The 11,249-nt window shown below is 40.8% G+C and overlaps 1 non-coding gene across 1 annotated transcript; it reads left to right on the top strand.

The window, feature by feature from the left end:
- Nucleotides 1-3,518: 3,518 nt before the first annotated feature.
- On the top strand, nucleotides 3,519-3,603 carry LOC128564186 (small nucleolar RNA SNORD87). Its single transcript, XR_008374053.1, has one exon. It is a non-coding gene; the product is annotated as a small nucleolar RNA SNORD87 (small nucleolar RNA).
- The last annotated feature ends 7,646 nt before the right edge of the window (nucleotides 3,604-11,249 follow it).

Raw genomic sequence — 11,249 nt, forward strand, 5'->3', positions numbered from 1 at the left:
CATATACCGAGGGTGGCGGGTTCAAACCCAGCCCCTGCTGAACTGCAACCAAAAAATAGCCGGGCGTTGTGGCGGGCGCCTGTAGTCTCAGCTACTCGGGAGGCTTAGGCAAGAGAATCGCTTAAGCCCAGGAGTTGGAGGTTGCTGGGAGCTGTGTCCTGCCACGGCAGTCTACCAAGGGCTACATAGACTGTGCCTCAAAAAAAAAAAAAAAAGAAAAATGCTTCTAGCAAAGTTACACTCAGCTGTTCAACCCAAACCCAAAGGCCAGACCTCCCCTCCGGAGCTAGTGTCTGCCCGCACTGCGCATGGACGGGCGGGACTGAGTCCCGGAAGGGGCGGGTCTAGCCCCGGAGGTCCAACAGCTACTCGCGGACAGCGCGCCTCGTTTTCCGCGCGGCAGCCGAGAGAGGACGGTTCGGAAATAACTGCTAGCTATGCGGGTGGGCGGGAAGAACTGCTACCTATGCGGATGGGAAAGCGGCTGAGCCTTCCAGTCGGTAGCTGGGCTCTTGGAGGTAAGAGCCATTGCGGTCTTTCTTCCTCCTCTCCTACGGGCCGGGCTCTCGCTTCGTGGGTACCGAGCGCCGCGCCGCCTTGCTCCGGCCCAGCCGCAGCCGGCGCCTCAGGTTTGGCCCAGGAGGTGACGCTCCCCTCGCGGTCAGGGGCCACGAGCCCTCCGGCCACCTGAGCCGGCGTTTGTGAGCAACCACCTGGAAGTCTTAGCGCAGCCTACTCCGTCAGCGCTGATTTTGACTGTGAGCCCAGAAGTTAGTATAAAGGGCCTTGCATGACTCGGGAACCAAAGGTGCCTGGAAGGAACGGCCAGATAACTTCCTGTTCTGCTTTGCCGGGTCCCTTTTGTACCCCTGCAAATCTGAGCATGCGGCATTGGCTTGTTCAGGTTTCCTTTAAATGGGCGGCTTATTTATCATTTATAAGGGAGCAGTTTATACGCGGGGGAGGTGATTATCTCCTAGGTAATAAGACGACCCATCCCTAACATTACTTTGTGGTTTTGAAATTTTCTTTTCTTTTTTTTTTTTTTGTAGAGACAGAGTCTCACTGTACCGCCTTCGGGTAGTGCCCTGGCGTCACACGGCTCATAGCAACCTCTAACTCTTGGGCTTATGCGATTCTCTTGCCTCAGCCTCCCGAACAGCTGGGACTACAGGGAAATTTTCTTTTCTTTCTTTCTTTCTTTTTTTTTAATTGTTGGGGATTCATTGAGGGTACAATAAGCCAGGTTACACTGATTGCACTTGTTAGGTAAAGTCCCTCTTGCAATCGTGGGAAATTTTATTTTCTTTCTTACTTTTTTTTTTTTATTGTTGGGGATTCATTGAGGGTACAGTAAGCCAGGTTACACTGATTGCAATTGTTAGGTAAAGTCCCTCTTGCAATGGTGGGAAATTTTATTTTCGAAACGAAGTTTACTGTGGGTCTATGCTGGTCTCTAGCCGTAAGTGGAGCGAGTCGCGTTTTCCTGTAAATTTCCTTGTAAATAAGTTCTGAGAAAAGACATTGAAATTGGAGAACAGCCCGTGCAGTTCTGCAAGGCCCTTAGGCTGTAAATGCCTACCGTTGTGCCTGTGCTTGAATTCACAGGGAGATGGGTGTTTCCGGATGTACATCAGTCAACTGCGGGGAGACTGGAAAACATGCTGGCAATTCAAAAACGTTTAAAAATGGTAAGGCATCTGTGAGACGTGGTATATTCCTGGTTTTTTTTTTTTTCTTCCCGATTTGAAATACATTGTTTCATTTGAAGTAATTTTAAGAGTTAGCTGTCAACAGGATGAATGTAATGGTTCTATAATCCGTGGATTCCTTAATTTTAAGCCCTATGTGGTTTGAATTGTTGCTAAGTGCTGGGATTTCTAGAAATTTACAAGCTAAGTGTTTGTTTGATAAAAATAGAGGTAGTGCATGAAAGTCTGAAACATAAATACAAAAGAACTCAACGACCCATTTAAAAGCGGTAATATTGCCAATGCTGTGTTACCTCCCACCCCCATTCCCCTGCCCCCCATCTAGTAGTACCTATCTCTAGTTTTGTGTCCATCGGTTTCTTGATCCTGTGGCTGGGAGGTGAGATGGATAGTTTATTATTCATATGTATCTTTAAACATAGGCATTATAAGAATGAGTATGCATGTAGTTGTCTGTAGTTCCTGTGAATCATAATACTAAACTGAAATTTTCCAAATTAGAATTATTCACAAGCAGTAATTTTATTCCTCATACTCAAGTGAAATATTTCAGCATTTCAAGACATGAAAATAATGATAGTTTAGCAGGGTCCAAACTTGTATGTCTTCATAAATCACATCAATAATTGTCTAGCTCAATGATTTATACTCCTGAGGTGCTGTGTGACATTTGTGTGGCCCTGGCCATCTCCTTTGCCCTGTTTGTGTACATTCAGTTAACTTAAACTTAATTCTGTAGGAATGTGTCTGGTAATGCTGACAGTGTAAGGCATCCCTTCTCTAAAACTACTAGATTTGCCATTGTACTGTTTTCAGGTGAAAATCTTCACACTAGTTTCTGTACATCTAGCATTTAACCTGACTTAGTGCATTCTAGTCAAGCTCTAGGACAGAAAAGCAATGGTTGTCTACTCATTAGGACCATTGTGTCTTAAAATCAATACTGTGATGATGAAGGATATAAAATGTTTCCATCATTTATGTAATTTTTAGGTACTAACCAATCAAAAGATTTAAAACACTCAAGTCATTAACAGATGTTTTTAAATTTTGCGTTTGTCAGTTAATACTATCAGAAGTAATGAAACAGGAATTGTGTTCTTTTATTCCATTAGAAATGTATTGAACAAGAGATACTGGTACTTTTATTAAAAAGTGGGTTGGAGTCCCAAAAGGTAGGTTGGGTTCCTTAGAGGAATGACATTTTGTTGTTGTTGAGACAGGGTCCCACCCTATGCCCCTGAGCAGAGTGCAGTGGGCGTGGTAGCTCACCACAGCCTCAGACTCAGGCTGCAGGCACCCCTCTGCCTCAGCCTCTGGATGCCGCTGGGATTACATGTGCTCAAGGCAGCACCCGGCTGGGTTTTTCCATTTTTTTTCATGAATCGGGGTCTCACTGTCGCTCAGGCAAGTCTCTAACTCCTGAGCTCAAGCAATTGATTCTCCCTCCTCAGCCTCCCACAGTGCTGGGATTACAGGCATGAGCCACTGCGCCCGGCAGGAATGAAATTTTTATTAGACTATTCCTTCATATAACATGCCAAACAAATGCAATTACAAATGGGAATTGACAGTGAAAATTTAATTTTTAGGTCTGACAAATCCTATGAATTTTGAAGGTGTGTGAAGGTCATTGTGACAGATGTTTTCCAAAAGCTTAACAGAAAATGGCAATGAAAAAGTAGAACCGCCACTGCATATATTGAGGTACAAAAAGTGTTAAATGACATCTTTTGGGGAATCGTGGTGCTATTGTTACTAACAAGCAATACACAAAATGTTTGATGTGTTATTGACATTGATAATGGTGGCATAATGATGACTTAAATTTTTGCCGTTTACCCAGCTGAGGATATCTTTGAAGAAATAATTCTTAGACTGAGATGCCAGTAAACTATATTGGTTTATGTTAATGGTATGTAGTACAATTTTTTACTAAGAGGCTAAATGTTCTTTCTCCTTAGCACATAGGTAGCTGCAGATGGATGTCCTTTAGCTGCAGTTTTTTGAAATACTCCTTTGTTGCCTCAGGTAAGTAATTGTAACTAGGAAAGCGACCACATCTGTTGACAGTTAAAAGTGTCTGATAAATCCAAGGGATTGGGTCCAATAGCTGTTGCAGTTGCCTTTGCATGTCAGGATATGGTTTCCTTTTCTCAGCATTGAATTTTTTTTTTTTTTTTTTAGACAGTCTCAAACTGTCTCCCTGGGTAGAGTGCCCTGGCACCACAGCTCACAGCAACCTCAAATTCTTGGGCTTCAGCAATTCAATTCTCTTGCCTCAGCCTCCCAAATAGCTGGGACTACAGACGCCCACCACACCACCCAGCTATTTTTTGGTTGTAGTTGTTGTTTGGCAAATATGGGCTGGATTTGAACCTACCAGTCTTGGTGTATGTGGCTGGTGCGCTAAGTACTGAGCTACAGGCACCAAACCTCAGCAAAAAGCCACTGTTTGAGGTTATGTGGTTAACTTTATCTTTGATTATGAAATGATTTTCACTGTTCTGATTTTTTAGAGGTGTGCCATGCAACAATATGGAAGAAAGAACGAAGACTGCAAGAAAACAGATGAACAGAAGCAAATGATGAAAATGAATATTTTACTTGGTTTTACTAACTTCATTATAAATGATATAGAAAATAAATGTGAGTAATTATTTTAATTGCTGGGCACTAAAGTCTCTTTTCTTTTAAAATAGCTGTATTCTTTTTTTTTTTTGAGACAGAGCCTCAAGCTGTCACCCTGGATAGAGTGCCATGGCATCACACAGCTCACAGTAACCTCCAACTCTTGGGCTCAAGAGAGGCTCCTGCCTCCGCCTCCCAAGGAGCTGGGACTACAGGCGCCCGCCACAACGCCCGGATATTTTTTGGTTGCAGCTGTCGTTGTTTGGCGGGCCAGGGCTGGATTGGAAGCCACCAGCTCAGGCGTACGTGGCTGGCGCCTTAACTGCTTGAGCCACAGGCGCCGAGCCAAAATAGCTGTATTCTTAATAGTCACTACTAATCAGACCTGTTTTTAGCATACTTTAACAATGTAATCGGCTCATTTGTGGGTGGTGATCTCATTGAGATAAAGCATGGTGAGATATTTCCTGTACTCCCTCCCCACTTTCCCTTCGTAGCTTTTGGTAATTTCTGGAGAGGCCCTAATCGCTGCATGTGTCATATCTGGCTTCCCCTTTGTAATTCTCTATTGTACCTGAAAAACCGGTAGGACTCTTGAATGCTTGAATGCAATCAAATTGTCCCTTATGTAAAAGCTATCACCTTTCTGTGATTATAGATTTTATTTAAGATTTAAATTTTAAGGGCCCGGGCACTGTGGATCACCCCTGTTGTATTCCTACCATTTTGGGAGGTGAGGCGGGTGGATTGCCTGAGCTCTCAGGTTTGAGACCAGTCTGACCCAGAGTGAGACATTTCTGGCCACATGCACCAAGGCTGGCGGGTTTGAACCCAGCCAGGGCCAGCTAACCAACAATGGTAACTGCAAAAAAAAAAAAAAAAAATTGGGTGTTGTGGTAGTCGCTTATACTCCCAGCTATGTGGGAGGCTGAGGCAGGAGAATTGCTTAAGCCCAAGAGTTTGAAGTTGCTGTGACAGCACAGCGCACTACTGAGGGCGACATAGTGAGATTGTCTCAAAAAATAAAGGTGGCGTAGTGGGTGCCTGTAGTTCCAGCTACTTGGGAGGCTGAGGCAAGAGGATCATTGGAACCTAAAAGCTTGAGGTTGCTGTGAATTATGAGGCCATAACAGTGTACCAAGTGCAACAGTGAGCCTATCTTAATTAAAATTTTTTTTTTTTATTTTATTCAGTTTGACTTCATCTTTGAACACAGTAATCCTAATCTTAGTACAAGTAATAATTGTGTTATGTTAGGAGAAACTGGGCCGGCAGGTCTGTCTAGGATTAAAAGAATTGAATTTGAAAACTAGATTTCTCGCTAGGTGAAGATAAAGACAGGGAAGTGTTCTGCCTTCATCCCATAGAGAACCGTAAAAGAGTTGTACACGAGAAGCACAAGATAAGCATCTTGCTAACTGGTAGCATAAAATTGTAATATGTAAACGTTAAAAACTGGCTTTTCCTTCTAACATTGTCCCTGGCACTAGTAGATGTTCAGTGATAGTGATCTAGATCTCAGAGAGTTGGTGAGTAGTCCTGCTGTTTGGTTAAGAAACTGAAGTGCCAATTTTGAAAGATATGATGCATGATAGCATCTTGGTTAATAAAGTGACAGTTCGGTGATACTTTGCTTTTCTGTGAATGGATGTGATCTTTCGATAAGGCTTTGAAGAATGAGAACTAAAGATTTAAGAATTTTTTACAAGATACGTTTTCTCATGATGTTTCTGCCTTTTCAGAGCAGAAAAACTTTCCTTCGAAAATGAGGACTGGGGGTGGTGCCTGTGTCTCAGTGAGTGGGGCACCAGCCCCATATATCGAGGGTGGCGGGTTTGAACCCAACCCTGGCCAAACTGCAACAACAACAACAGATTAGCCAGGTGTGGTGGGCTCCTGTAGTCCCAGCTACTCGGGAGGCTGAGGCAAGAGAATCACCTAAGCCCAGGAGTTGGAGGTTGCTGTGAGCTGTGACACTGTGGCACTCTACTGAGGGCAATATAGTGAGACTGTCTCTAAAAATACAAAAATGAAGACTGGGCTTCCAAATTGATTTCTTTGCCTTATGGACCCTTTCTTGTAACTAGTGAGGGCTAAGTAGCCAATTTATAAATTACAGTCTCCTTGATAACATGTAAATTTTCATTTAACCTGACACGTGCATAATATATGGGGAATTCCCAAGGCTTTTCCAGATTCTGTATTTAGGGCTTGTGAAACTATGTCATAGACATGTCAAAAAAAGCATGAAAAGACCTTAAATTTGAAGTTTAAGGTTAAGTAATTTTTTTTAAAGTTTTGATCTACCACCAGGAGTCATAGAAAAGGTTATATATATTCTTTACTCACTAGTTTTGACAAGTTCACAAGTGTAAGGGAAAAAAAATAGTTTAACATTATTTGTAGATAAAGCATTATTGCCATCTTGTGACAAATATAGTGGACTACATAAAAGTTATTTTTCACCTTGTTCAGCTTATTTATATTTTTGTCTATTCACCATTGATATTCTGAGCTAACCAGAATTTGTTTTTTAAGTAGTATTCTCCTTGACAACTTTATCACTTATAAATTGTCCACACTGTTCTAAGTTTTACAATTCTGCTGTTGGCTATAGAGGTTTGGATTAGTATTTATCGCATTAGGAATTAATTTTGAGGAGGCCATACTTAAATTTTTAAAAAATCACTCTCAAATACACTTTCTCCCCTGCTTAGGTAGGAATGAAGAAAAAATGATTTCCTCAAGTCACTTATTCATCACTAGAGAAGATACCTGTCCCTGGTCCATACGTGGCAATAAACTGTTCGAGCTGTCGTTGGCACTGAGTCAGGTAGATATCCCTTTCCTCTAAATACTCTTCATTATGCAATTCAAATGGAAATACTGCATTTGGAGCAACACAAAATACAGCGGCTCCTAAAGAAGGAAACAGAATGTAAGTGAGGAATACTTAAAATGCCAAATGTGAGGGCGGTGCCTGTGGCTCAAGGAGAAGGGTGCCGGTCCCATATGCCGGAGGTGGTGGGTTCAAACCCAGCCCCGGCCCAAAAAAAAAAAAAAAAAAAAGCCAAATGTGAAATCACTCTTATCAAACAAAATAATGAAAATGTAAAAGTTAAGTTCTGACTCATTCAATAGAGCATGTCGATAATCATGTAAATCTGACACTTGTTCTTTTAAACTAAGGAAGCGGCTTTAGTTTGGTACCAACAGAAGAAGTATTTTGATGTCTACATTTTAAAGCTTGGAAATTGTAAAAAGCATTAGTTTTGAAGCTGAATAGTAATGTTTAGAGGTGAAAATAGTAGAAAAAGAAGGTATTGGAATATGGGTAAAAAGAATAAATGAATGATCAAGGATAAACCCATTGCAGTACATTTCTCAGTTGTTAAAACCATTCATGGCAAGGTAAATATCTAAATTTATGGACTAGAATAGCCCCTCAAATAAACTGGCATATATCAAATGATTTTCAACAAGGGTGGTAAGATCATTCTATGGGGAGAAAAAAACAGGAGTTGGAACCTGTTCGTGGAAAAAACATGAAGTTGGACCCTTAGCTTACATCATAGCAAAAATCATCTCAAAATGGAGCATAGACCTAAATGCAAGAGTTCTAAGACTTTAAAATGTAAACATTAAAAGACTGTAAGTCTTAGAAGAAAACACAGGAGTAAAGTTGAATTATTTTGGATTTGACAGTGATTTCTTGAATATCACACCAAAACCAGGCACCAAAACAAAAAATAAATTGGACCACATCAAAATTAAAAACTGCATCAAAAGATACAATCACTGGTGAAAAGGCAACCCAGGAAATAGAAAGTTGCAAATCATATCTCTGATGAAAGACTCTGCAAGTCAGTAAGAGAACAACCTGATTTTTAAAATGGGGGTCATGCAGGGGATTAGAGTGGAGGGGGCGGGAAATAGGTAAGGATTAAAACATACATTTCTCAAAGAGGATAAACAGATGACCAATAGGCATATGAAAAAGATGTTCTACATCACTAATTAAGGAAATAATCAAAATCACAATGCTGGTCACTTAATTGTGGTCAAGGGTATAATACAACAAGAGGACATTTCAATTCTAAACATTTATACACCTAACTTAAATGCTCAGATTTATGAAAGAGACCTTTTATGAAAGAATTGAAATTATACCTTGTATCTTTTAAGACCACAAGGTAATAAAGGTGGAACTCAACTTCAACAAAATTTTTCAGCCCCATACAGAGGCATGGAAGTTAAACAACCTTATGGTGAATGACAATTGGGTCAAGGAAGAGATAAAGGAGGAAATTGTTAACATAACACCAATGAAGCTACAAGTTACCAAAACCTGTGGGACACTGCAAAAGCAGTCTTAAGAGGGAAATTTATCATATTAGATGTCTATATCCAAAAAGCAGAAAGAGAGCACATCAATAACTTAATGAATCATCTTAAGGAAATGGAAAAGGATGAACAATCTAATCCCAAACCTAGTAGAAGAACAGAAATAACCAAAATTAAATTAGAAATAAATAAAATTGAAAACAAAAAGAATCATTCAGAAAATTAATGAAACAAAAAGTTGGTTCTTTGAAAAAATAAAATAAACCTTTGGCCAGATTAACTAGAAACTAAAAAGAAAAATCTCTAATAACTTCAATCAGAAATGAAAAGGAGGAAATAACAGATATCACAGAGATATAAGATATTGTCTCTGACTACAAGAAACTATGCCAGAAATTTCACAATGTGGGCTGGGCACGCATAGCTCAGTGATTAGGGCACTGGCCACATGCTGCAGGGCTGGTGGGTTCAAACCTGGCTGGGACCTGCTAAAAAAAAAAAAAAAAATACCCAGGCATTGTGGCGGGTGCCTGTAGTCACAGCTACTAGAGAGGCTGAGACAAGAGAATCACTTGATCCCAAGAGTTTGAGGTTGCTGTAAGTTATGATGACACAGCACTCTACTGAAGGTGACAAAGTAAGACTCTGTCTCAAAAGAAAGAAGAGAGAGGGAGGGAGGGAGGCAGGAAGGAAGAGAGGAAAGGGAGGGAGAGAGGAAGGAAGGAAGAGAGGGAGGGATGAAGGAAAGAAGAGAGTAGGGGGGAGGAAAGAAGGGAGAGAGGGGGAGAAAAGCACTGAGATCAAAGAAACAGTAAACAAATCTTCCAACAAAAAGCCCTGGGCCAGATGGCTTCACACCAGAATTCCATCAAATCTTTAAAAAAAGCTCACACCTATAATGCAGAGACTATTCTAAAACATTTAGAACAGTGATTCTTTTTTTTTTTTTTTGGAGAGACAGAGTTTCACTTTATGGCCCTCGGTAGAGTGCCGTGGTGTGGCGTCACACAGCTCACAGCAACCTCCAACTCCTGGGCCTAGGCGATTCTCCTGCCTCAGCCTCCCAAGTAGCTGGGACTACAGGCACCCACCACAATGCCCAGCTATTTTTTTGTTGCAGTTTTTCCGGGCCGGGTTTGAACCCGCCACCCTCGGTATATGGGGCCGGCGCCCTGCTCACTGAGCCACAGGCGCTGCCCAGAACAGTGGTTCTTAACCTTGCTAAAGCTGTGGCCCTTTAATATAATTCCTGTGGGTCCCACAGGTTGAGAACCGCTGATTTAGAATGAAGGTCCTTCCCCAAAACATTCCATGAAGCAAACATCACCCTGATACCAAAACCAGGAAAGGATCCAATTAAAAAGGAGCACTACAGACCAATTTCATGAATTTATATAGATTCAAAAATACTCAATAAAATCCTAGTCAATAGATTACAGCTACACATTAAAAAATTATACATCATGATCATGTGGGCTTCATCCCAGGGAAGGAAGGGTAATTTAACATATGCAAATCTATAAATGTAACTCACCATTTGAATAGAAGCAAAAACAAAGACCATAGGATCCTCTCAATAGATACAGAAAAAGCATTTGATAAAATTCAATATACTTTTCTAACAAGAACTCTTAAGAATATAGGCATAGTGCGTACATTTCTTAAACTGATTGAGCCATCTATGACAAACCCACAACTAATATCATCCTGAATGGAGCAAAACTGAAAGCTCTTCCACTTAGAACTGGAACTAGACAAGGATGTCTTCTATCACGACTATTATTCAACATTGTGCTGGAAGTTCTAGCCAATGCAATCAGGTAAGAGAAAACTATAAAGGGCACCCAAATGGGGGCAAAGGAGGTCAAACTCTTGCTCTTTGCCAATGATATGATCTCATACTTAGACAATCCCAGTGACTCAACCACAAGACTCCTGGAAGTGATCAAGAAATACAGTAACGGGTCAGGGTAGAAAATCAATGTCACAAATCAGTAGTCTTGGTTTACGGCAACAATAGCCAAGCTGAGAAGCTAATCAAGGACCAATTCCCTTCACAGAAGCTTCAAGGAAAATTAAATACCTAAGAATATACCTAAAAAAAGAGGTGAAGGACCTCTACAAAGAGAATTATGAAACCCTAAGAAAAGAAATAGCAGAAGACATTAACAAACGGAAGAACATACCATGCTCTTGGCTGGGAAGAATCATCATTATTAAAATGTCTATACTTCCCAAAGCAATCTACAGATTCAATGCAATTCCCATTAAAATACCAACATCATACTTTGAAGAAGTGGAAAAAATAGTTCTTCATTTCATGTGGAACCAGAAAAAGAAAACATATAGCCAAGGCAATTTTTAGTAATACAAAGTTGGAGGCATCAGTCCCCCAGACTTTAGGCTATATTACAAGTCCACAGTGATCAAAAAAGCATGATATTGCACAAAAATAGAGACATTTGGAACTGGATAGAAAACCAAGAGATGAAACCAGTCTCTTATAGCCATTTGATCTTTGTTAAACCAAATAGAAGCATACACTGGGGAAAAGAATCCCTC

This window comes from Nycticebus coucang, chromosome 13 (genome assembly GCF_027406575.1).
Source record: "Nycticebus coucang isolate mNycCou1 chromosome 13, mNycCou1.pri, whole genome shotgun sequence".
Lineage (NCBI taxonomy): Eukaryota > Metazoa > Chordata > Mammalia > Primates > Lorisidae > Nycticebus > Nycticebus coucang.